Below are 26,283 nucleotides of genomic sequence, written 5' to 3'. Positions count from 1 at the left end.
GTCTTCCTCCACCCCTGGACCAAGTCCCTCCCCGTTTGTCTGGGCCATTGTCCTCATGCCCCTGGCCAGCCTATTTCCCTTTGCCGCTCGGAAACGTGCCCCCACGTGCAGACCCCGAAGCTGGGCCCGGGGGCGGCAGGCCAGGGAGAGGCTTTGGCTAGGGCCAGCCTGTTGTTGCGCGGTCATTGTCTCTCTGGAGGTGAAAGTCATCAGTGCGGGGTGCGAAGGGAAGGGTCCGTAGAAGGAGAATGCAAGGCATGTGGTGGGCAGGCCAGGGCTTTCTTGGTCCCCCCTTCAAAAGGGGTCAGCCTCCCCGTCGGGGAATCGAACCCCGGCCTCCCGCGTGACAGGCGGGGATACTCACCACTATACTAACGAGGAAAGGGGCACGGTGAGTGGCCCCAGCTCCCACACACCAGCTATGGTCAGCGTACACCTACACCGTCGCATGGGCCCCAGCAGGCAACAACACCCCTGGCCCTCTTCTGCTTCCCAAAGCCTTTGGCCGCAGCAACAAACAGCCCTGGGAAAAGCCCTGGCCCTCCTCACCTGCCCTTGCCCAGCAGGACGCCTTTTCGGGCCTACACAGCTCCTCACACAACACCCGCCTGGGACCTTGCCCTCACCTACCAGCTCAGCAGCACTCATTTTCCTCAAAAAAACCTCCTCTTGCCACCCTCCCCCTTCCACACTTCACACTCACCTCATCACAAACTCACCCACGGCCCCTTTGGCTTCTCAAGCGCCTCTGGAGGGACGCAGCTTCCCAGGCACGCAGATCCTTCCCTTCAACGCGCACTGGACGGACATTCCAAACACAGCCCTTTCCAGGAGGGAATGCGCTGCTTTTGGACCCTGGCGCCCAGCAGGAAGTCCTGGTACTCTTTTTCTGACCGATGGACCCCCCGGACTTTCCTTTCCCAAGCAGAAACTAAGGACCGGCTGATGGCTCTCTTTGCAAACGGACGCCGTCAGGCTGAGCCACGAGGCGTGCTGCAGGATAGCCCCTCCCCACCAAAAAGAAATGCCGTGACCCGGATTCGAACCGAGGTTGCTGCGGCCACGGCGCAGAGTACTAACCACTATACGATCACGGCCAGGCGCTGGCAGCAGCCCAGCGAAAAATGCTCAGCTCTGCGCTCTCGGGGCGGCCACCTACCTCGCCGGCGGCCACAGGTATTTCTCAAGTCTCCCCATTACAGTCACAGGTAAAATCCTGAGCAAAGGAAAAAAGACAGGAAGCCAATCCCACGCCTGTCCCTTTTTCTGTCTTCCTCCACCCCTGGACCAAGTCCCTCCCCGTTTGTCTGGGCCATTGTCCTCATGCCCCTGGCCAGCCTATTTCCCTTTGCCGCTCGGAAACGTGCCCCCACGTGCAGACCCCGAAGCTGGGCCCGGGGGCGGCAGGCCAGGGAGAGGCTTTGGCTAGGGCCAGCCTGTCGTTGCGCGGTCATTGTCTCTCTGGAGGTGAAAGTCATCAGTGCGGGGTGCGAAGGGAAGGGTCCGTAGAAGGAGAATGCAAGGCATGTGGTGGGCAGGCCAGGGCTTTCTTGGTCCCCCCTTCAAAAGGGGTAGGCCTCCCCGTCGGGGAATCGAACCCCGGCCTCCCGCGTGACAGGCGGGGATACTCACCACTATACTAACGAGGAAAGGGGCACGGTGAGTGGCCCCAGCTCCCACACACCAGCTATGGTCAGCGGACACCTACACCGTCGCATGGGCCCCAGCAGGCAACAACACCCCTGGCCCTCTTCTGCTTCCCAAAGCCTTTGGCCGCAGCAACAAACAGCCCTGGGAAAAGCCCTGGCCCTCCTCACCTGCCCTTGCCCAGCAGGACGCCTTTTCGGGCCTACACAGCTCCTCACACAACACCCGCCTGGGACCTTGCCCTCACCTACCAGCTCAGCAGCACCCATTTTCCTCAAAAAAACCTCCTCTTGCCACCCTCCCCCTTCCACACTTCACACTCACCTCATCACAAACTCACCCACGGCCCCTTTGGCTTCTCAAGCGCCTCTGGAGGGACGCAGCTTCCCAGGCACGCAGATCCTTCCCTTCAACGCGCACTGGACGGACATTCCAAACACAGCCCTTTCCAGGAGGGAATGCGCTGCTTTTGGACCCTGGCGCCCAGCAGGAAGTCCTGGTACTCTTTTTCTGACCGATGGACCCCCCGGACTTTCCTTTCCCAAGCAGAAACTAAGGACCGGCTGATGGCTCTCTTTGCAAACGGACGCCGTCAGGCTGAGCCACGAGGCGTGCTGCAGGATAGCCCCTCCCCACCAAAAAGAAATGCCGTGACCCGGATTCGAACCGAGGTTGCTGCGGCCACGGCGCAGAGTACTAACCACTATACGATCACGGCCAGGCGCTGGCAGCAGCCCAGCGAAAAATGCTCAGCTCTGCGCTCTCGGGGCGGCCACCTACCTCGCCGGCGGCCACAGGTATTTCTCAAGTCTCCCCATTACAGTCACAGGTAAAATCCTGAGCAAAGGAAAAAAGACAGGAAGCCAATCCCACGCCTGTCCCTTTTTCTGTCTTCCTCCACCCCTGGACCAAGTCCCTCCCCGTTTGTCTGGGCCATTGTCCTCATGCCCCTGGCCAGCCTATTTCCCTTTGCCGCTCGGAAACGTGCCCCCACGTGCAGACCCCGAAGCTGGGCCCGGGGGCGGCAGGCCAGGGAGAGGCTTTGGCTAGGGCCAGCCTGTCGTTGCGCGGTCATTGTCTCTCTGGAGGTGAAAGTCATCAGTGTGGGGTGCGAAGGGAAGGGTCCGTAGAAGGAGAATGCAAGGCATGTGGTGGGCAGGCCAGGGCTTTCTTGGTCCCCCCTTCAAAAGGGGTCAGCCTCCCCGTCGGGGAATCGAACCCCGGCCTCCCGCGTGACAGGCGGGGATACTCACCACTATACTAACGAGGAAAGGGGCACGGTGAGTGGCCCCAGCTCCCACACACCAGCTATGGTCAGCGGACACCTACACCGTCGCATGGGCCCCAGCAGGCAACAACACCCCTGGCCCTCTTCTGCTTCCCAAAGCCTTTGGCCGCAGCAACAAACAGCCCTGGGAAAAGCCCTGGCCCTCCTCACCTGCCCTTGCCCAGCAGGACGCCTTTTCGGGCCTACACAGCTCCTCACACAACACCCGCCTGGGACCTTGCCCTCACCTACCAGCTCAGCAGCACCCATTTTCCTCAAAAAAACCTCCTCTTGCCACCCTCCCCCTTCCACACTTCACACTCACCTCATCACAAACTCACCCACGGCCCCTTTGGCTTCTCAAGCGCCTCTGGAGGGACGCAGCTTCCCAGGCACGCAGATCCTTCCCTTCAACGCGCACTGGACGGACATTCCAAACACAGCCCTTTCCAGGAGGGAATGCGCTGCTTTTGGACCCTGGCGCCCAGCAGGAAGTCCTGGTACTCTTTTTCTGACCGATGGACCCCCCGGACTTTCCTTTCCCAAGCAGAAACTAAGGACCGGCTGATGGCTCTCTTTGCAAACGGACGCCGTCAGGCTGAGCCACGAGGCGTGCTGCAGGATAGCCCCTCCCCACCAAAAAGAAATGCCGTGACCCGGATTCGAACCGAGGTTGCTGCGGCCACGGCGCAGAGTACTAACCACTATACGATCACGGCCAGGCGCTGGCAGCAGCCCAGCGAAAAATGCTCAGCTCTGCGCTCTCGGGGCGGCCACCTACCTCGCCGGCGGCCACAGGTATTTCTCAAGTCTCCCCATTACAGTCACAGGTAAAATCCTGAGCAAAGGAAAAAAGACAGGAAGCCAATCCCACGCCTGTCCCTTTTTCTGTCTTCCTCCACCCCTGGACCAAGTCCCTCCCCGTTTGTCTGGGCCATTGTCCTCATGCCCCTGGCCAGCCTATTTCCCTTTGCCGCTCGGAAACGTGCCCCCACGTGCAGACCCCGAAGCTGGGCCCGGGGGCGGCAGGCCAGGGAGAGGCTTTGGCTAGGGCCAGCCTGTCGTTGCGCGGTCATTGTCTCTCTGGAGGTGAAAGTCATCAGTGCGGGGTGCGAAGGGAAGGGTCCGTAGAAGGAGAATGCAAGGCATGTGGTGGGCAGGCCAGGGCTTTCTTGGTCCCCCCTTCAAAAGGGGTCAGCCTCCCCGTCGGGGAATCGAACCCCGGCCTCCCGCGTGACAGGCGGGGATACTCACCACTATACTAACGAGGAAAGGGGCACGGTGAGTGGCCCCAGCTCCCACACACCAGCTATGGTCAGCGTACACCTACACCGTCACATGGGCCCCAGCAGGCAACAACACCCCTGGCCCTCTTCTGCTTCCCAAAGCCTTTGGCCGCAGCAACAAACAGCCCTGGGAAAAGCCCTGGCCCTCCTCACCTGCCCTTGCCCAGCAGGACGCCTTTTCGGGCCTACACAGCTCCTCACACAACACCCGCCTGGGACCTTGCCCTCACCTACCAGCTCAGCAGCACTCATTTTCCTCAAAAAAACCTCCTCTTGCCACCCTCCCCCTTCCACACTTCACACTCACCTCATCACAAACTCACCCACGGCCCCTTTGGCTTCTCAAGCGCCTCTGGAGGGACGCAGCTTCCCAGGCACGCAGATCCTTCCCTTCAACGCGCACTGGACGGACATTCCAAACACAGCCCTTTCCAGGAGGGAATGCGCTGCTTTTGGACCCTGGCGCCCAGCAGGAAGTCCTGGTACTCTTTTTCTGACCGATGGACCCCCCGGACTTTCCTTTCCCAAGCAGAAACTAAGGACCGGCTGATGGCTCTCTTTGCAAACGGACGCCGTCAGGCTGAGCCACGAGGCGTGCTGCAGGATAGCCCCTCCCCACCAAAAAGAAATGCCGTGACCCGGATTCGAACCGAGGTTGCTGCGGCCACGGCGCAGAGTACTAACCACTATACGATCACGGCCAGGCGCTGGCAGCAGCCCAGCGAAAAATGCTCAGCTCTGCGCTCTCGGGGCGGCCACCTACCTCGCCGGCGGCCACAGGTATTTCTCAAGTCTCCCCATTACAGTCACAGGTAAAATCCTGAGCAAAGGAAAAAAGACAGGAAGCCAATCCCACGCCTGTCCCTTTTTCTGTCTTCCTCCACCCCTGGACCAAGTCCCTCCCCGTTTGTCTGGGCCATTGTCCTCATGCCCCTGGCCAGCCTATTTCCCTTTGCCGCTCGGAAACGTGCCCCCACGTGCAGACCCCGAAGCTGGGCCCGGGGGCGGCAGGCCAGGGAGAGGCTTTGGCTAGGGCCAGCCTGTCGTTGCGCGGTCATTGTCTCTCTGGAGGTGAAAGTCATCAGTGCGGGGTGCGAAGGGAAGGGTCCGTAGAAGGAGAATGCAAGGCATGTGGTGGGCAGGCCAGGGCTTTCTTGGTCCCCCCTTCAAAAGGGGTAGGCCTCCCCGTCGGGGAATCGAACCCCGGCCTCCCGCGTGACAGGCGGGGATACTCACCACTATACTAACGAGGAAAGGGGCATGGTGAGTGGCCCCAGCTCCCACACACCAGCTATGGTCAGCGTACACCTACACCGTCGCATGGGCCCCAGCAGGCAACAACACCCCTGGCCCTCTTCTGCTTCCCAAAGCCTTTGGCCGCAGCAACAAACAGCCCTGGGAAAAGCCCTGGCCCTCCTCACCTGCCCTTGCCCAGCAGGACGCCTTTTCGGGCCTACACAGCTCCTCACACAACACCCGCCTGGGACCTTGCCCTCACCTACCAGCTCAGCAGCACCCATTTTCCTCAAAAAAACCTCCTCTTGCCACCCTCCCCCTTCCACACTTCACACTCACCTCATCACAAACTCACCCACGGCCCCTTTGGCTTCTCAAGCGCCTCTGGAGGGACGCAGCTTCCCAGGCACGCAGATCCTTCCCTTCAACGCGCACTGGACGGACATTCCAAACACAGCCCTTTCCAGGAGGGAATGCGCTGCTTTTGGACCCTGGCGCCCAGCAGGAAGTCCTGGTACTCTTTTTCTGACCGATGGACCCCCCGGACTTTCCTTTCCCAAGCAGAAACTAAGGACCGGCTGATGGCTCTCTTTGCAAACGGACGCCGTCAGGCTGAGCCACGAGGCGTGCTGCAGGATAGCCCCTCCCCACCAAAAAGAAATGCCGTGACCCGGATTCGAACCGAGGTTGCTGCGGCCACGGCGCAGAGTACTAACCACTATACGATCACGGCCAGGCGCTGGCAGCAGCCCAGCGAAAAATGCTCAGCTCTGCGCTCTCGGGGCGGCCACCTACCTCGCCGGCGGCCACAGGTATTTCTCAAGTCTCCCCATTACAGTCACAGGTAAAATCCTGAGCAAAGGAAAAAAGACAGGAAGCCAATCCCACGCCTGTCCCTTTTTCTGTCTTCCTCCACCCCTGGACCAAGTCCCTCCCCGTTTGTCTGGGCCATTGTCCTCATGCCCCTGGCCAGCCTATTTCCCTTTGCCGCTCGGAAACGTGCCCCCACGTGCAGACCCCGAAGCTGGGCCCGGGGGCGGCAGGCCAGGGAGAGGCTTTGGCTAGGGCCAGCCTGTCGTTGCGCGGTCATTGTCTCTCTGGAGGTGAAAGTCATCAGTGCGGGGTGCGAAGGGAAGGGTCCGTAGAAGGAGAATGCAAGGCATGTGGTGGGCAGGCCAGGGCTTTCTTGGTCCCCCCTTCAAAAGGGGTAGGCCTCCCCGTCGGGGAATCGAACCCCGGCCTCCCGCGTGACAGGCGGGGATACTCACCACTATACTAACGAGGAAAGGGGCACGGTGAGTGGCCCCAGCTCCCACACACCAGCTATGGTCAGCGGACACCTACACCGTCGCATGGGCCCCAGCAGGCAACAACACCCCTGGCCCTCTTCTGCTTCCCAAAGCCTTTGGCCGCAGCAACAAACAGCCCTGGGAAAAGCCCTGGCCCTCCTCACCTGCCCTTGCCCAGCAGGACGCCTTTTCGGGCCTACACAGCTCCTCACACAACACCCGCCTGGGACCTTGCCCTCACCTACCAGCTCAGCAGCACTCATTTTCCTCAAAAAAACCTCCTCTTGCCACCCTCCCCCTTCCACACTTCACACTCACCTCATCACAAACTCACCCACGGCCCCTTTGGCTTCTCAAGCGCCTCTGGAGGGACGCAGCTTCCCAGGCACGCAGATCCTTCCCTTCAACGCGCACTGGACGGACATTCCAAACACAGCCCTTTCCAGGAGGGAATGCGCTGCTTTTGGACCCTGGCGCCCAGCAGGAAGTCCTGGTACTCTTTTTCTGACCGATGGACCCCCGGACTTTCCTTTCCCAAGCAGAAACTAAGGACCGGCTGATGGCTCTCTTTGCAAACGGACGCCGTCAGGCTGAGCCACGAGGCGTGCTGCAGGATAGCCCCTCCCCACCAAAAAGAAATGCCGTGACCCGGATTCGAACCGAGGTTGCTGCGGCCACGGCGCAGAGTACTAACCACTATACGATCACGGCCAGGCGCTGGCAGCAGCCCAGCGAAAAATGCTCAGCTCTGCGCTCTCGGGGCGGCCACCTACCTCGCCGGCGGCCACAGGTATTTCTCAAGTCTCCCCATTACAGTCACAGGTAAAATCCTGAGCAAAGGAAAAAAGACAGGAAGCCAATCCCACGCCTGTCCCTTTTTCTGTCTTCCTCCACCCCTGGACCAAGTCCCTCCCCGTTTGTCTGGGCCATTGTCCTCATGCCCCTGGCCAGCCTATTTCCCTTTGCCGCTCGGAAACGTGCCCCCACGTGCAGACCCCGAAGCTGGGCCCGGGGGCGGCAGGCCAGGGAGAGGCTTTGGCTAGGGCCAGCCTGTCGTTGCGCGGTCATTGTCTCTCTGGAGGTGAAAGTCATCAGTGCGGGGTGCGAAGGGAAGGGTCCGTAGAAGGAGAATGCAAGGCATGTGGTGGGCAGGCAAGGGCTTTCTTGGTCCCCCCTTCAAAAGGGGTAGGCCTCCCCGTCGGGGAATCGAACCCCGGCCTCCCGCGTGACAGGCGGGGATACTCACCACTATACTAACGAGGAAAGGGGCACGGTGAGTGGCCCCAGCTCCCACACACCAGCTATGGTCAGCGGACACCTACACCGTCGCATGGGCCCCAGCAGGCAACAACACCCCTGGCCCTCTTCTGCTTCCCAAAGCCTTTGGCCGCAGCAACAAACAGCCCTGGGAAAAGCCCTGGCCCTCCTCACCTGCCCTTGCCCAGCAGGACGCCTTTTCGGGCCTACACAGCTCCTCACACAACACCCGCCTGGGACCTTGCCCTCACCTACCAGCTCAGCAGCACCCATTTTCCTCAAAAAAACCTCCTCTTGCCACCCTCCCCCTTCCACACTTCACACTCACCTCATCACAAACTCACCCACGGCCCCTTTGGCTTCTCAAGCGCCTCTGGAGGGACGCAGCTTCCCAGGCACGCAGATCCTTCCCTTCAACGCGCACTGGACGGACATTCCAAACACAGCCCTTTCCAGGAGGGAATGCGCTGCTTTTGGACCCTGGCGCCCAGCAGGAAGTCCTGGTACTCTTTTTCTGACCGATGGACCCCCCGGACTTTCCTTTCCCAAGCAGAAACTAAGGACCGGCTGATGGCTCTCTTTGCAAACGGACGCCGTCAGGCTGAGCCACGAGGCGTGCTGCAGGATAGCCCCTCCCCACCAAAAAGAAATGCCGTGACCCGGATTCGAACCGAGGTTGCTGCGGCCACGGCGCAGAGTACTAACCACTATACGATCACGGCCAGGCGCTGGCAGCAGCCCAGCGAAAAATGCTCAGCTCTGCGCTCTCGGGGCGGCCACCTACCTCGCCGGCGGCCACAGGTATTTCTCAAGTCTCCCCATTACAGTCACAGGTAAAATCCTGAGCAAAGGAAAAAAGACAGGAAGCCAATCCCACGCCTGTCCCTTTTTCTGTCTTCCTCCACCCCTGGACCAAGTCCCTCCCCGTTTGTCTGGGCCATTGTCCTCATGCCCCTGGCCAGCCTATTTCCCTTTGCCGCTCGGAAACGTGCCCCCACGTGCAGACCCCGAAGCTGGGCCCGGGGGCGGCAGGCCAGGGAGAGGCTTTGGCTAGGGCCAGCCTGTCGTTGCGCGGTCATTGTCTCTCTGGAGGTGAAAGTCATCAGTGCGGGGTGCGAAGGGAAGGGTCCGTAGAAGGAGAATGCAAGGCATGTGGTGGGCAGGCAAGGGCTTTCTTGGTCCCCCCTTCAAAAGGGGTAGGCCTCCCCGTCGGGGAATCGAACCCCGGCCTCCCGCGTGACAGGCGGGGATACTCACCACTATACTAACGAGGAAAGGGGCACGGTGAGTGGCCCCAGCTCCCACACACCAGCTATGGTCAGCGGACACCTACACCGTCGCATGGGCCCCAGCAGGCAACAACACCCCTGGCCCTCTTCTGCTTCCCAAAGCCTTTGGCCGCAGCAACAAACAGCCCTGGGAAAAGCCCTGGCCCTCCTCACCTGCCCTTGCCCAGCAGGACGCCTTTTCGGGCCTACACAGCTCCTCACACAACACCCGCCTGGGACCTTGCCCTCACCTACCAGCTCAGCAGCACCCATTTTCCTCAAAAAAACCTCCTCTTGCCACCCTCCCCCTTCCACACTTCACACTCACCTCATCACAAACTCACCCACGGCCCCTTTGGCTTCTCAAGCGCCTCTGGAGGGACGCAGCTTCCCAGGCACGCAGATCCTTCCCTTCAACGCGCACTGGACGGACATTCCAAACACAGCCCTTTCCAGGAGGGAATGCGCTGCTTTTGGACCCTGGCGCCCAGCAGGAAGTCCTGGTACTCTTTTTCTGACCGATGGACCCCCCGGACTTTCCTTTCCCAAGCAGAAACTAAGGACCGGCTGATGGCTCTCTTTGCAAACGGACGCCGTCAGGCTGAGCCACGAGGCGTGCTGCAGGATAGCCCCTCCCCACCAAAAAGAAATGCCGTGACCCGGATTCGAACCGAGGTTGCTGCGGCCACGGCGCAGAGTACTAACCACTATACGATCACGGCCAGGCGCTGGCAGCAGCCCAGCGAAAAATGCTCAGCTCTGCGCTCTCGGGGCGGCCACCTACCTCGCCGGCGGCCACAGGTATTTCTCAAGTCTCCCCATTACAGTCACAGGTAAAATCCTGAGCAAAGGAAAAAAGACAGGAAGCCAATCCCACGCCTGTCCCTTTTTCTGTCTTCCTCCACCCCTGGACCAAGTCCCTCCCCGTTTGTCTGGGCCATTGTCCTCATGCCCCTGGCCAGCCTATTTCCCTTTGCCGCTCGGAAACGTGCCCCCACGTGCAGACCCCGAAGCTGGGCCCGGGGGCGGCAGGCCAGGGAGAGGCTTTGGCTAGGGCCAGCCTGTCGTTGCGCGGTCATTGTCTCTCTGGAGGTGAAAGTCATCAGTGCGGGGTGCGAAGGGAAGGGTCCGTAGAAGGAGAATGCAAGGCATGTGGTGGGCAGGCCAGGGCTTTCTTGGTCCCCCCTTCAAAAGGGGTCGGCCTCCCCGTCGGGGAATCGAACCCCGGCCTCCCGCGTGACAGGCGGGGATACTCACCACTATACTAACGAGGAAAGGGGCACGGTGAGTGGCCCCAGCTCCCACACACCAGCTATGGTCAGCGGACACCTACACCGTCGCATGGGCCCCAGCAGGCAACAACACCCCTGGCCCTCTTCTGCTTCCCAAAGCCTTTGGCCGCAGCAACAAACAGCCCTGGGAAAAGCCCTGGCCCTCCTCACCTGCCCTTGCCCAGCAGGACGCCTTTTCGGGCCTACACAGCTCCTCACACAACACCCGCCTGGGACCTTGCCCTCACCTACCAGCTCAGCAGCACCCATTTTCCTCAAAAAAACCTCCTCTTGCCACCCTCCCCCTTCCACACTTCACACTCACCTCATCACAAACTCACCCACGGCCCCTTTGGCTTCTCAAGCGCCTCTGGAGGGACGCAGCTTCCCAGGCACGCAGATCCTTCCCTTCAACGCGCACTGGACGGACATTCCAAACACAGCCCTTTCCAGGAGGGAATGCGCTGCTTTTGGACCCTGGCGCCCAGCAGGAAGTCCTGGTACTCTTTTTCTGACCGATGGACCCCCCGGACTTTCCTTTCCCAAGCAGAAACTAAGGACCGGCTGATGGCTCTCTTTGCAAACGGACGCCGTCAGGCTGAGCCACGAGGCGTGCTGCAGGATAGCCCCTCCCCACCAAAAAGAAATGCCGTGACCCGGATTCGAACCGAGGTTGCTGTGGCCACGGCGCAGAGTACTAACCACTATACGATCACGGCCAGGTGCTGGCAGCAGCCCAGCGAAAAATGCTCAGCTCTGCGCTCTCGGGGCGGCCACCTACCTCGCCGGCGGCCACAGGTATTTCTCAAGTCTCCCCATTACAGTCACAGGTAAAATCCTGAGCAAAGGAAAAAAGACAGGAAGCCAATCCCACGCCTGTCCCTTTTTCTGTCTTCCTCCACCCCTGGACCAAGTCCCTCCCCGTTTGTCTGGGCCATTGTCCTCATGCCCCTGGCCAGCCTATTTCCCTTTGCCGCTCGGAAACGTGCCCCCACGTGCAGACCCCGAAGCTGGGCCCGGGGGCGGCAGGCCAGGGAGAGGCTTTGGCTAGGGCCAGCCTGTCGTTGCGCGGTCATTGTCTCTCTGGAGGTGAAAGTCATCAGTGCGGGGTGCGAAGGGAAGGGTCCGTAGAAGGAGAATGCAAGGCATGTGGTGGGCAGGCCAGGGCTTTCTTGGTCCCCCCTTCAAAAGGGGTCAATCTGCCCATCGGGGAATCGAACCCCGGCCTCCCGTGTGACAAGCGGGGATACTTACTACTATACTAATGAGATAAGGGGTAGGACTATTGAATGGATTGACCTCTGTGGGTACATCTACACTACCTTCCTGATTGGTGGGTAACAATCTATCTATCGGGGGTTGATTTATCGCATGTACTGTAGACATGATAAATTGATCCCCGAGCACTCTCCCATCGATTGTTGAACTCCAGCTGGGCGAGACGCAGAAGCAAAGTCGATGGGGAAGCCGTGGCCGTTGATCCTGGACAACGAGGACCCAAAGTAAGTGATTCTAATTCAGTCTAAGGCCTGGTCTACACTAGGACTTTAAATCGAATTTAGCAGCGTTAATTCGAACTAACCGCTCAACCGTCCACACCAGGAAGCCATTTAATTCGACCTAGAGGGCTCTTTAGTTCGAATTCGGTACTCCACCCCGACAGGTGGAGTAACGCTAAATTCGACATGGCTAGCTCGAATTAGGCTAGGTGTGGATGCAAATCGAACTTAGTAGCTCCGGGAGCTATCCCACACTGCACCACTCTGTTGACGCTCTGGACAGCAGTCCGAGCTTGGATTCTCTGACCAGCCACACAGGAAATGACCCCGGAAAATTTGAATTCCTTTTCCTGTCTGGGCACTTTGAATCTGACGTCCTGGCTGGACATCGGGGCGAGCTCCTGTGACGTTATTGATATAAATGGGGACCATATGGAACATGGGTTGCAACCAAGGTCCTGTAGTGGCACCAAATCCTAAGTAAAGGGGGTCATATAAGGTGTCTAAGACCAGGTTCTGGGTTGCTGATTATAATTATGCTGTCTATATGTCTGTATCATTTTTAGTTGAAGTTATGAATGTTGGCTCTATGCTGTCTGTATTTCAAGTTTGTGCTGTGCTTCTGGGGGAAGCCTCCCAGACAAGCTGGTGTTAGCTCTGCCTAGCCTGTTTGATGGCCCATTAAGGACACAATGGACCCATGGAGAGAAGGCAGACACGCCTTGTGACTCAGCAAAGTATGCAGGGACTGGCCCATGTGACTCCAGGCTCCATCTTGCTGTAAATTTCCACAGTGAAGACAAAGAGATTCTTACACCTGGAAAGGCCTATATAAGGCTGATGCTTCATCTCCATCTGGTCTTCAATCCTGCTTCTGACCTCTGGAAGGATTTTGCTACAAACTGAAGCTCTACACAAGGGACTGAATGACCCATCCCAGCGGGGGTGTATTCCAGAGACTCAATTTGAACCTGCAGTTTACTCCAGCACTGCTGCAAGCCTGAACTAAGAACTTTGCCATTACTGTATGTAATTGATTCCATTTAACCAATTCTACCTCTCATCTCTACCTTTTTCCCTTTGTAAATAAACCTTTAGATTTTAGATTCTAAAGGATTGGCAACAGCGTGATTTGTGGGTAAGATCTGATGTGTATATTGACCTGGGTCTGGGGCTTGGTCCTTTGGGATCGAGGGAACCGTTTTCTTTTATTGGGGTGTTGGTTTTCATAACCATTCATCCCCAGGACGAGTGCACTGGTGGTGATGCTGGGAGACTGGAGTGTCTAAGGAAATTGCTTGTGTGACTTGTGGTTAGCCAGTGGGGTGAGACCAAAGTCCTTTTTGTCTGGCTGGTTTGGTTGGCCTTAGAGGTGGAAAAACCCCAGCCTAGGGCTGTGACTGCCCTATTTGAGCAATCGGTCCTGATTTGGCACTCTCAGTTGGGTCCCGCCAGAATCGCACCGTCACAGTGGCGTAGTCGTGCTTGGATCCACAGAACCAGGTCAATTAAGCTTTGGGTCAGAACCCCACGCTATCCAAATTTGAAATTTGGGATTGAGAGTTTGGCTGGTTAAAGATCAGTGACCATGAGAGCCAGCCTGCGGTTTGAATATGAGCTAAAACTGGCAGAAATTCGAATGGAAGAGAAGCAAGTCTTGGCCCAGCTGGAGAAAGAGGCGGCCGAGAGAAAGAAAGAGGCAGCTGAGAGAGCGAAAGAGGCAGCGGAGAGAGCGAAAGAGGCTGCTAAGAGAGAAGAAAAAGCTCGTAAGGGACGTCTGGAGCTGCTGGCTGCTGAGGAGGAGACTCACAAGATGCAACAAGAAACTGCTAGACTCCAGCTCCAAGTCAAAAAAGCAGTGGAAGAACGGCAGAGACTGTATCCTCTGGAAAATCCAGTTTATAACTGTGTTGATATGTGGTATTACTCTGGGCAGTTCTCTGTGTTTAACCCGTTTTGCTATGGCTATGGAGAGGGGGATTCTAACCTGGTGGGAAATAGCTGTTTGTCTGTGCAAATAAGCAGTGTGTCTGGGAATGAAGTTTCTGAATGTCTGTCTGATGTCTCAGAAGGGAATCTGGAGTTAGATCAAGAGCAGAAAGATCTCATTGGTGAGGAAAAGGTTTCTCAGGAGCAGATTAAAGTAAATGGTCAGGTTAAGGCCCTAACTGAGGAAGGAGAGGGTAAATTTGTGATAGGTGATGGATCGGTGGCTAGTGCAGCTTGTAGAAGTGAACCTGAAATGGGTAACTGTGATTTGCTAAAAGTAGCTCAGTGTAGTGAAAAGAGCAGCAGCTTATCTGTTGGGAGAGGCAATGTGCCTGGCAGGGAAAGTTTGGAGGAGCCTAGGCAGCCTTGTGAGCTGATGGCTTTGTCTAATCAGCAGTTTGGGAAGGGAGGGATAGTGGAAGATGAGTGTCCATATCCCTTACCTGTTTCCTGTGTGGAGAAATGCGACAGTGGAGGGAATGTGCCTGTGTCTGTCAGGAGTATTGACTTGCCTGTAAAGGAAGCTACCCCAGTCTCCAAGCAGTTGTCTGTGAACAGCCCTGTGTGCTGGGACAAGGGAAGTAAAATCCCAAGCTGTGTGTCTGGTAAAGGAGAATGTGTCTCCGGCTCTTCTGTGTCTGTGGAGCAGACAGAAGGGGCCTGTCAGCCTGTGATGGTTGAGGGTGATTCAGTTGTCTCGAAGTTGGTTGTAAATACAGCTAAAGCCCAGGAAGGGAATGGTCCTGAGTTTGGGTCTGCTGGGGAGAATGGCACTGTGACTAGGTTGCATCCAGTTAGTGTCTTAGCAAAACCCCAGAGAACAGACAATTCTGGTGCTTGTGGTTTGCCAGTTGCTAATGTGTGGTTGGAAAAGGGTGCAGCAACTCTGTCTGATCAGGGTGATACCCCAGCCAGGGCACAAGGAGAGCATAAAGGTGATTTAATTGTGTTACCGACTGACAGTTTGACAACTTGTAGCAAGAAGGAAAAGATTCCTGAACTTGTTCATGGCCAAGGGAAGGAGATTGTTTCTAACCTGTTATCTAGAAAGTCTGTAGCGTCTGTGGTTGCTCAGGGAAGTGTTCCTGTAGAGCAAGCCCTAGGTGAAGAGGGGAAGGGCAGAATTTCTGTGAGGGGTGAATTGCTGCTTAGAGAAGCTCCTAGGGAAAGGAATCCTCATGGTAGCCTGTGCAAGCAGTTTACTGCAACTGAAGGGTGTAAAAGTGATTTAATCAAGAAAGTTTCAGTTCCTAACAGCCAGAAATTTTCTGTTGTGAATGGATCCACTGACTTTCCTTTTGAGAGATCCAGTGTGGGCAGCTTTGAAAAGGTCTCGGGTGGAGTAGAAGCTGTTAAGGAAGTTGAGCAGCCCTATAACCACCTGGCTGTGTGTGGCCAGCTTGTTGGTGGGGAGACAATGCTGTTGGGACAGGAATGTCTCCATGCTGAATCTGTAAGTGAGCAGTCTGTGCTTCAGGATCTGAGGACAGATTCAGTTACTGGTGTTTCAGAGCAGAACAGTTGTATGGCTAAATGCTTGAGGAGGCAGGGGAGAGCAAGCCAGCTCTCACCCTCAGACTCTTTGGATTTGTGTGGTACCTCTGTGAGACAAAGTCCAGCCTTGGAATCCATAGCAGCTGAAGAGTTAAAAGCTAGTGTCTGTGTTGATGCGAATTACTTGGCTGGCAGGGAGAAGACAGAATTGCTAATAGCTGTTAGCACAGAGGGCCCGCCCCATCAGCCAGTGAATTCTGTTAAGCAAGAGAAATCAGGGTTTAATCCAGAAGGAAAGAGAAGACTGAATTTTGCAAAGGGAAGCCACAGGTTAACCCTAAAATGCCCAAACTCCAATGGTATTGAGCCAAGGGTGTGGCATGACAAACATGATTGTAAATGGACACTTGCAATGAATTTGTTGTTATTGCTAATGCTAATTTTTGTAACTAATGTGTTGCTATGGCCAAGAACTGTAACAATGTACAATGTGCCTAATCTTTTGGAAAATCCCTTGAACATGTTGAAAGGAATACATGAAAACCCACTTTATGTTAAAGGGCCTTGCTATACAGATGTTTCACAGTTAATGCCTGTAAACAGTGTTGGAACTTTTCACAGGGGAAAATACATTCCAGACCTGATGTGCTGTATGAAAGGGGAAACTGAGGCACACTACCATATTGCGTTCATGGCTAAATGCCGAAAGTCCTGTACTATGAACAACATCAATATCTACATTGGTTTAATGTTAATTGGGTTCAAAACATTGGCCAAAGCTGGTATGGATAAAGTAGCTGTTTTCTTTAGCTCTTGGCAAGATCACCTGAAACATACAGGAACCATGCTGCAAAAGCTAACCAAGTTATACCTTAAGTTTGTAAAGAGATCCATTCATGTTATTGAACAGGACTTTGATAAACCATTTCGGTTATACACTGGTACGGCCTCTAGCCCAACACTAGCTGTAGTGAGACAGACCCAAGGAAAGGGGGCTCTTGGGATGCAGTCTGCGATGTTTTGTCATCCCTTCCTGCATCAATTTTGCGTTGGGGGTGTGACGTTATTGATATAAATGGGGACCATATGGAACATGGGTTGCAACCAAGGTCCTGTAGTGGCACCAAATCCTAAGTAAAGGGGGTCATATAAGGTGTCTAAGACCAGGTTCTGGGTTGCTGATTATAATTATGCTGTCTATATGTCTGTATCATTTTTAGTTGAAGTTATGAATGTTGGCTCTATGCTGTCTGTATTTCAAGTTTGTGCTGTGCTTCTGGGGGAAGCCTCCCAGACAAGCTGGTGTTAGCTCTGCCTAGCCTGTTTGATGGCCCATTAAGGACACAATGGACCCATGGAGAGAAGGCAGACACGCCTTGTGACTCAGCAAAGTATGCAGGGACTGGCCCATGTGACTCCAGGCTCCATCTTGCTGTAAATTTCCACAGTGAAGACAAAGAGATTCTTACACCTGGAAAGGCCTATATAAGGCTGATGCTTCATCTCCATCTGGTCTTCAATCCTGCTTCTGACCTCTGGAAGGATTTTGCTACAAACTGAAGCTCTACACAAGGGACTGAATGACCCATCCCAGCGGGGGTGTATTCCAGAGACTCAATTTGAACCTGCAGTTTACTCCAGCACTGCTGCAAGCCTGAACTAAGAACTTTGCCATTACTGTATGTAATTGATTCCATTTAACCAATTCTACCTCTCATCTCTACCTTTTTCCCTTTGTAAATAAACCTTTAGATTTTAGATTCTAAAGGATTGGCAACAGCGTGATTTGTGGGTAAGATCTGATGTGTATATTGACCTGGGTCTGGGGCTTGGTCCTTTGGGATCGAGGGAACCGTTTTCTTTTATTGGGGTGTTGGTTTTCATAACCATTCATCCCCAGGACGAGTGCACTGGTGGTGATGCTGGGAGACTGGAGTGTCTAAGGAAATTGCTTGTGTGACTTGTGGTTAGCCAGTGGGGTGAGACCAAAGTCCTTTTTGTCTGGCTGGTTTGGTTGGCCTTAGAGGTGGAAAAACCCCAGCCTAGGGCTGTGACTGCCCTATTTGAGCAATCGGTCCTGATTTGGCACTCTCAGTTGGGTCCCGCCAGAATCGCACCGTCACAGCTCCGCAGCACCTGCAACGATGCAGAGCTCTCCAGCAGAGGAGTCCGGCCAATCCAAGAATAGAAAGAGGTCCCCAGCATGGACAGACTGGGAAGTCCTGGATCTGATCTGTGTGTGGGGCGAGGAGTCTGTGCTGTCGGAGCTGCGCTCCAGCAAGCGGAATGCAAAGACCTTCGAGAAGGTCTCCAAAGCAATGATAGAGAAAGGATACAGCCGGGATGCAATGCAGTGCTGCGTGAAAATCAAGGACCTGAGACAAGGCTACCAAAAAGTCAGAGCGCAAACGGACGCTCCGGAGCCCAGCCCCAGACATGCCGCTTCTACGAGGCACTGCATGCCATTCTAGGTGGGTCTGCCACCACTGCCCCACCAGTGACCGTGGACTCAGTGGATGGCATAGTGAACCTGGACAGTTCCTCCTCAATGTTCGACGATGTGGAAGATGAGGAAGGGTCTGTGGAGGACGGCGCAGGCGACAGCGAACACAATACCGCTTTCCCTGACAGCCAGGATCTCTTCATCACCCTCACAGAGATCCCCTACCAACCCTCCCCGGCCGTTAACCCGGACTCTGAATCAGGGGAAGGATCAGGCGGTAAGTGCTATAAACATGTAAACATTTATTTTTTATAAAACAGGTATAAAAAAATAGAAATACTATGTCAGGAGTCTACCCTCACTTGAAACTGGGCGGTTTCAAAGTGAGGACCCGCATGTCTTCCCCCACCCCAAAATCCTAGGGTAGGTCTCCCCTTCGGCTGCCACCACCCGGTCAATTCCGTGGGCCGGGACACCCCTGTTTCCCCCCTTGGGAACACAGATCAATTCACAGAGGAGGAACCTCCCCCCTCCTCCCTCTCTCCAGCCTGCTCTGGAGACAGAGGTGCCTGGATTCAAACGCCTTGAATCTCTACACACAGGGAAGCAGCCCACTTCCCCCTCCCCTTCCCCTGAATTTCCCCAAGGGAAGGAATTAACCAAGTCCAAAGAAAAGAAAGAATTTATTAAGAGAACAAAAGAAAATACAGAATCTCTATGAATCCAAGCTGGGCACTCATAGGGTATAACCTTATCAATCTCTGGAGAGAATCCCCTCTCCCCCTTTTCTCAGTAAAAGCAATATCAGCAAACAGGAATAAAGCATTTCCTTTAGCAAACACACAATTGCAAATGTAGAAATCAAATCATAAAACTAATTTGCCTTTCTAATTAATACTCACTATTAATTAGTAGAAACTACTCCAGGAGAACTTGGAGACATGACTGTCCTCTGTTAGACCCAAAAACAGTTCTCACACAGACAAAGGCTTCCCTCCACAGAGATTTGAAAAAATCTTATCTCTGATTGGTCCTCTGGTCAGGTGGTCACCAGGTACTACATGTTAACCCTTTACAGGTAAAACAGACTTTAACCCTTAACTATCTGTTTATGACAACTATATATAAAATTTTCAATGAAAAACTATATGAAAGGTAGGTCCACACATATAGGGATTGAACAATAATCCTCCAGGGACAATTCAAGAAAGGTCTCATTTAGGTCCTCGAAAAGCCTCCGCAGGAGGTTCCTGGGGAGAGGTGCCTTGTTGGGTGCTCCATGGAAGCACACTCTTCCGCGCCAGGACATCCTTATGTAGATGGGAATCATCACCTCCACCAGCATGGCCGCATATGGTCCTGGTCTCTGCAGGGCTTCCCTTAGCATCCGCTCTTTGTGACGCCGAGGGACCCGCATCAGGGTGATCTCGTTCATGAAATGCTGCATCTAATTAGGTCAATTAGTGTATTGTTACTGTTGTGAATGGTTGACTTTTACTTTGCATAACAATGACCCTCGCTTAACAGCCACATGTTGTAGGCCACATAGGAAAAGCATACATTGATCTTTCCCATGCACTGGCGGGAGTGGCTGGAAAAGGGTCAGAGTATATGATTTCTAGATTGCCTTTAGCGGGAGGGCACAGCTATCCATTAACTGATAAGCAGAATGTACTGTAAGGCTTACCAGGACTGTCTGCTAGACGGATTCAGCTGTCTCTCCCCACTTGTCCGCTCTCCTGTGCAATGCCGCAGCCAATGAGAGCGTATTCCGAAATCTCGAACTTGTCCTGAGATCTCGTGAGACTTGTTGCCCTGTATGGTCTTGTTCAGAGAAACTGACTAGACTTGTGTTCACTGTTCGCAAACATGTATCTGTTCAAGGAAATCAGTTACTTTTCCCATCACACAGCTTCGGCTCTTTCCCGGACTGCCCCGGCATCCCCCTCGCAGAGGCTGGCGCAGATTAGGCGGCGAAAGAAAAAGACTAGGGACGAGATGTTCGCGGAACTGATGGCCTGCTCCAGAGCCGAGGCGGCAGAGCAGAGACAGTGGAGGGAGACCCTATGTCAACAGCATCGCACACACATCGAACGGGAGGATAGGTGGCGGCAGGAAGACCAGCAGGCGACTCAAACGCTGCTTGGGCTAATGAGGGAGCAAACGGACACGCTCCGGCGCCTTGTTGATGTTCTGCAGGACCGCAGGCAGGAGGACAGAGCCCCCCTGCAGTGTATCTGCAACCGCCCTCCCCCGCCAAGAAGTCCTGCCCCCCCCTCACCCAAAAGTACAAGACGGAGGGGCGGTAGGGGCCGTGAGAACTGTCACTGCACCACTGCATAGCGCTAATGTACCACACACCTCTCACGCTATAAATTTGTAGAAGTGCTTCCCTTACAGGCTCACCCAGTCCCAAATCCAAGTTTCATCCCCCCACTGTGTATTAGATTATTAAAAGCTGTTTGCTGTTATTCACTGTTTCGGTCACGTCTTTCGTGTCAGAGGACTTTTTGGTGTATGGGGGGGGGGGAGGGGATTTATAATTGCACGGTATAGCCTACATTACCAGGGTACAGACTTGGGGGCATGATCAACTGCAGGGCACACACACACTGCAGTCAGTAGGCACCAGGGTCACTCTGTGTGGTGTATGCTGCCCCGGGTCATTCTGTATGTGTATGCTTGTCCAGGGTCCTAGCGCCTGCCACCCCCTTAATGTTAAGGCACGCTGCCCTTACCATGCACTTCCACCGTAGCAACGAGCCTCTCCGCTGCCCTGAGCCCCAACAAGAGCCCTCATCCACGGACAGATACTCACCCTTCCCCCACACCCCTCACCCCTTCCTACGCCCAAACCCGCAGCCCACTGCCATCATCCAAACCCCTATCCAAAGAAGGCACCACTCGCCCCTTCCTGCAAACTCACCCCTTCCTGCAATCCCTCCCCTTCATGCACAACCACTTGCAACCGTCCCCCACCCCAGAGACCTATGTAGGAGCAGGAGGATGTCATTCCTCTATGGAACAAGCGGTCTGTACATCAGTGCACACCGTGCCCAGCACAGTATGCGTCCATGTTTCAACACCTGAACAGAAATGCAAAGTAAAACAAAGATTTATTAATAATGAGTGTAACAATTAATTTGCTTTAAAACGTGCTTTGGAAGTGGGGGACACTTGGAGAACGGGGTATGTAACCGCAGATCGAAATCGACACATACAGACACAGGCCCAGGGTCAGTTTCTCTTGAAAGCAAGTGGAGAGTCATAGGTTACCCTGCTCTCCGAGGAAACTTGCTTTCAAAGCCTCCCCGATACACAGCGCTTCCCGCTGGGATATTCTCTCGGCACGGGTGTCTGGCTGAGCGTAAACAGCAGCCAGGCGATTTGCCTCAACCTCCCATCCGGACAAAAAGGTCTCGCCCTTGCTCTCACAGAGATTGTGTAGCACACAGCAAGCAGCAATAACTACGGGGATATTCTTTTCGCTGATGTCCGAGCGAGTCAGTAAGCTCCGCCATCTCCCCTTGAGACGTCCGAAAGCACACTCCACCACCATTCTGCACTTGCTCAGCCGGTAGTTGAAGAGTTCCTTCTCTCTGTCCAAGGCGCCTGTATAGGGCTTCATGAGCCAGGGCATTAGCGGGTAGGCTGGGTCCCCGAGGATCACTGTAGGCATCTGCACATCCCCAACCGTTATTTTGTGGTCCGGGAAGAAAGTACCTGCCTGGAGGCGTTTAAACAGACCAGAGTTCCTGAACACACGCGCGTCATGAACCTTGCCCGCCCACCCAACGAAGATGTTGGTAAAACGTCCCCTATGGTCTACCAGTGCTTGCAGCACCATTGAAAAGTAGCCCTTTCAGTTAATGTACTCGCTGGCCTGGTGGGCTGGTGCCAGGATAGGGATGTGAGTCCCATCTATAGTCCCACCGCAGTTTGGGAATCCCATCGCGGCGAAGCCATCTATGACGACCTGGACGTTTCCGAGAGTCACTACCTTTGAGAGCAGTAGCTCAACGATTGCGTGGGCTACTTCAATCACAGCAACCCCCACGGTAGATTTGCCCACGCCAAAGTGGTTCGCTACTGACCGGTAGCTGTCTGGCGTTGCAAGTTTCCAGAGGGCTATGGCCACTCGCTTCTGCACACTCAGGGCTGCTCGCATCCGGGTGTCCTGGCGCTTCAGGGCAGGGGACAGCAAGTCACAGAGTTCAAGGAAAGTGCCCTTACGCATCCTGAAGTTTCGCAGCCACTGTGATTCATCCCAGACCTGCAGCACTATGCGGTCCCACCAGTCCGTGCTTGTTTCCCGGGCCCAGAATCGCCGTTCCACACCATGAACTTGACCCATTGCCACCATGATCTCCACAGCGCGGCGTACCCTGCTTTGTGAGAGGTCTGCGCCACTCTGTGAATTCCTGTCCTCACCGCGCTGCCGGAGCCTCCTCGCCCGATTTCTCAGCAGCTGACTGTGGAAGAGGTGGACGATAAGGTGCGAGGAGTTGACAACGGCCATAAGTGCAGCGATGATCGCAGCGGGCTCCATGCTCGCAGTGCTGTGGCATACGCGCTGTAACTGACAAGAGAAGGGCGCAAACAGATTTCCCGCCGGAGCTTTCAGGGAGGGAGGGCGTGATTGACGGTTCAATGACAACAGTTACCCAAAAGCACCCTCGACACATTTTTCCCCCAGGAGGCATTGGGAGCTCTACCCAGCATTCCAATGGGCAGCGGGGACTGCGGGAACTGTGGGATAGCTTCCCACAGTGCACCGCTTCCAAAGTCGACGCCAGCCCCGTTACTGTGGACTCAGAAATTCGAATTAGTGTATTTATTGTGGATACACAAATTCGACTTCATAAGGTCGAATCCACAAATTCGACTTAAGTAGATTCGAAATAGTCTTGTAGTGTAGACAAGGCCTAAGATATGTCGACTTCAGCTACGCCATGCTCATAGGTGAAGTTGCATATCTTAGATCTATCCTCCCCAGTGTAGACCAGGCGCAAAACACCATCTGTGGTAAGCATCTACAATAGCATGAGCCCTACCAGAGGCATGGGCCAAACTATCATCAAGGAAATACCTCTTGTTATTGCTGAAACTGTGCTTTAAGTGAGAAAATTTTCGTTGTACGTCCATTTTTATTTTTCAAAGTATTAACAAAAAAGTGAATGTATTCATTTTAATACTTAGCGTTAGAGGAGTAGGGGAATACAAAATGAATATAAAAGTAACAAAAGTATTCTTTGTCTGAATATTATTTCAGTTACACAATTCTGTGCCTCCTAATGACATAAAGTACCATAAAAATTACAGGCAAGTCTCATCTTATGCTGGGGTTACATTCCGCTGTCAGCGTGTAAAGCAAAAAACACGTATAGTCACAATTACATTGAGTGTAATGGCGGGCAGAATCTCTCGCACTACAGCAACAGTATTTAAATTGTTATTTTTCTCTTTTTTTGTTTGTTTTGTTTTTGCCGACCACACAAAGCTGAATTCGCGCATGTTAAATACGCGTAAGATGAGACTTGCCCGTATACAATAATGTGTTAGCATTGGCCAACAGTGATTACAGATAGTTTAGATTGTCCTCTTACTTCCATAAATCTACAGTCAAAATAGCTCCTTTGATTTGAAATGATGAAACCTTTTTTTGAAAAAATATAGTAATTAGAGCCTGATTCTCCTTTTGTATCAGTGTAACTCCCTTGACTTCAGTGGAGTTACCTCTGATTTATTCCAGTGGGATAGAAGAAGTAAATGCTAAGAATATCTGCTTTTCTCTGCAGAAAGGTTTCAAACAGACGGTGAATGTTGTTTTTTTAAAACACATTTATCACTAATATAAAGTACTGTACCACACTAAAGGACTACTCTCATAGTAAACTGAAATTAAATATATAATAGAACAAAACATTTAAAGTTTGTGATCAACATATTCATAAATTTTTCTGTATTAATTGAGGGGGGGGGCCAGATGGAGAAGGGATATGAACATATACATGCTTTGTGCTAAATTCTGCTCTTAGTTATACGCTGATATAGCCCCACTGACTTCCATGGATTTACAACAGTGTAACTAAGGACAAAATTTCCCCCTTTATCTATAACAGGGGTGGACAAACTACGGCCCGCGGGCCAGATTCGGCCAGCCAGCCATTTTAATCCGGCCCTCGAGCTCCCACTGGGGAGCGGGGTCTGGGGCTTGCCCCGCTCCGGCACTCCAGCTGGGAATCAGGGTCGGGGGCTGCTCCACGCAGCTCCAGGAAGCAGCGGCTTGGCCCCGTTCTGGCTCCTATGTGTATGGGCAGCCAGGGGGTTCCACTCTGGATGCTGCCCCTGCCCCAAGCGCTGCCCCCGCAGCTCCCATTGGCCAGGAACTGCAGCCAATGGGAGCTGCAGGGGCAGCACCTGAGGATGGGGCAACACGCACAGCCGCCTGGCCACAGCTCTGCATAGGAGCTGGGGGGGGGCATGGCCGCTGCTTCCAGGAGCTGCTTGAGGTAAGTGCCGCCCAGAGCCTGCACCCCTGAGCCTCTTCCCACGCCCCAACCCCCTGCCCAAGCCGAGATCTCCCTCCTGCCCTGTGGACCCCTCGATCCCAGCCTGGAGCACCTTCCTGCACCCCACAACCCTCATCCCCAGCCCCACTCCAGAGCGCACACCCCCAGCCAAAATCTGTACCCCTTCCCACACCCCAAACTCCTGCCCTGATTCCAGGGCCGGTTTTAGGAAGTGCGGGGCCCAATTCGAACAGTTTCGACGGGGCCCCGGCAGGGATGACAAAGAAAACCCAACAACACGTGGGGCTTGTACTCATTGGGCGGTGCTCCGAGTCTTCGGTGGCACTTCGGCGGTGGGTCCTTCACTCGCTCCAGGTCTTCGGTGGCACTGAAGGACCCACCGCCGAAGTGCCGCCGAAGACCCAGAGCAAGCGAAGGACCCACCGCCTAAGTGCCGCCGAAGACCCGGAGCGCCGCCAGGTGAGTAAAAATTAAAAAGGCGCCTCTAGCCAGGGAAGAGATTCTCATTGGGCGCGGGGCCCGATTCGGGGGAATTGGTGGAATTGCCTAAAGCCGGCCCTGCCTGATTCCCCTCCTGCCCTCCGAACTCCTTGATTCCACCCCAGAGCCCGCACACCTGCCCCGCACCCAACTCCCCTGCCCAAGCCCAGAGCCCCCTCCCACACCCTGAACGCCTCATTTCTGGACCCACCCTGGAGCCCGCAGCCCCTGCCGCACCCCAACCCCAATTTTGTGAGCATTCATGGCTCGCCATACAATTTCTATTCCCAGATGTGGCCCTCGGGCCAAAAAGTTTGCCCACCCCTGGTCTATAGTAATGGATGAAAATACATGCCTAGCATGACACACCTAATTTGTTCCTTTCTGATTTGTATTATTTGAAGAATGAGAGGAGGAGGAAAAGATGTCATATTTTTATGGAAATGATGACTCAAACTTTAAAGTTATTGGGTTAGATTCTGATCCCACTACACTGGTGTAAATCTGCATTAACTCTATTGAAACCAATCAAGTTTCTTGACAGGGAATTAACTAAAAGTAGATTCTGTACCACTCGGTCTTTTTTTTTTTTTAAAGTTAGAAAACATATTTCATAAAAGGTTGTAAAACATGGTCTCAGGAAAACATATCTGTAGGGCGTCAGACATTGCAATTTATACAAAGTAAGGACTTTCGAAGGCCCTGATCCAGGCAGGTACTTAAGCACGTGAGTAGTCCCATGAAGTAAATGGGACTACTCCCATACTTAAAGGCATATGCTTAAGTGTCTTCCTATAGTGGGGCATTAGATATTTTGGAAAGTTTTATTTGCCTAATTAAATACCACTTTGTATAAGGATGAACTACATGCTCCTGCATTCCAGACACTGGGTGGGGGGGGAGGTCTGGGGCCCCACACAGCCCCCCTGCGGGGGGGTTGCGTAGGGCACCCAAATGGCCCTGGAGCCATGCTTCCAGGGTGAAGTGGCACACCCAGAGACAGTAGAGAGGTAGGGGGCCTCTGTGCATTTGGCCCTGGCCCCCCATTGGTCCCCTGGGATGCATGTAAATTTGGCTGGGGCACAGTCTGTTCCAAGGTGGGGGCTAAAAACGTACCCTCCTCATGGAACAAATCTGATCATAATTGCTGCCTCTCCTCACCAGGGGGTTTCTCACAGGAGGGGAGAATTAAACCATAAGAACGGCCATACTGGGTCAGACCAAAGGTCCATCTAGACCAGTATCCAGATAGTGGCCAATGCCAGGTGTCCCCGAGGGAATGAACAGAACAGGTAATCATCAAGTGATCCATCCCCTGTCACTC

The 26,283-nt window shown here is 54.2% G+C and overlaps 9 non-coding genes across 9 annotated transcripts; all 9 read right to left on the bottom strand.

Annotated features, from left to right (window-relative positions):
- Positions 1-309: 309 nt before the first annotated feature.
- Positions 310-381, bottom strand: TRNAD-GUC. Its single transcript has one exon. It is a non-coding gene; the product is annotated as a tRNA-Asp (tRNA).
- Positions 382-1,577: 1,196 nt separating this feature from the next.
- TRNAD-GUC lies at positions 1,578-1,649 on the bottom strand. Its single transcript has one exon. It is a non-coding gene; the product is annotated as a tRNA-Asp (tRNA).
- Positions 1,650-2,845: 1,196 nt separating this feature from the next.
- On the bottom strand, positions 2,846-2,917 carry TRNAD-GUC. Its single transcript has one exon. It is a non-coding gene; the product is annotated as a tRNA-Asp (tRNA).
- Positions 2,918-4,113: 1,196 nt separating this feature from the next.
- Positions 4,114-4,185, bottom strand: TRNAD-GUC. Its single transcript has one exon. It is a non-coding gene; the product is annotated as a tRNA-Asp (tRNA).
- Positions 4,186-5,381: 1,196 nt separating this feature from the next.
- On the bottom strand, positions 5,382-5,453 carry TRNAD-GUC. The gene has a single exon. It is a non-coding gene; the product is annotated as a tRNA-Asp (tRNA).
- A 1,196-nt stretch (positions 5,454-6,649) lies between these two features.
- TRNAD-GUC lies at positions 6,650-6,721 on the bottom strand. Its single transcript has one exon. It is a non-coding gene; the product is annotated as a tRNA-Asp (tRNA).
- Positions 6,722-7,916: 1,195 nt separating this feature from the next.
- Positions 7,917-7,988, bottom strand: TRNAD-GUC. The gene has a single exon. It is a non-coding gene; the product is annotated as a tRNA-Asp (tRNA).
- Positions 7,989-9,184: 1,196 nt separating this feature from the next.
- On the bottom strand, positions 9,185-9,256 carry TRNAD-GUC. Its single transcript has one exon. It is a non-coding gene; the product is annotated as a tRNA-Asp (tRNA).
- Positions 9,257-10,452: 1,196 nt separating this feature from the next.
- TRNAD-GUC lies at positions 10,453-10,524 on the bottom strand. Its single transcript has one exon. It is a non-coding gene; the product is annotated as a tRNA-Asp (tRNA).
- Between the last annotated feature and the right edge of the window lie 15,759 nt (positions 10,525-26,283).

Source organism: Mauremys mutica, chromosome 1 (genome assembly GCF_020497125.1).
Source record: "Mauremys mutica isolate MM-2020 ecotype Southern chromosome 1, ASM2049712v1, whole genome shotgun sequence".
Classification (NCBI taxonomy): domain Eukaryota; kingdom Metazoa; phylum Chordata; order Testudines; family Geoemydidae; genus Mauremys; species Mauremys mutica.
Note: the sequence above shows the minus strand (reverse complement) of the source record. Positions and strands in the feature narration are given on the sequence as shown.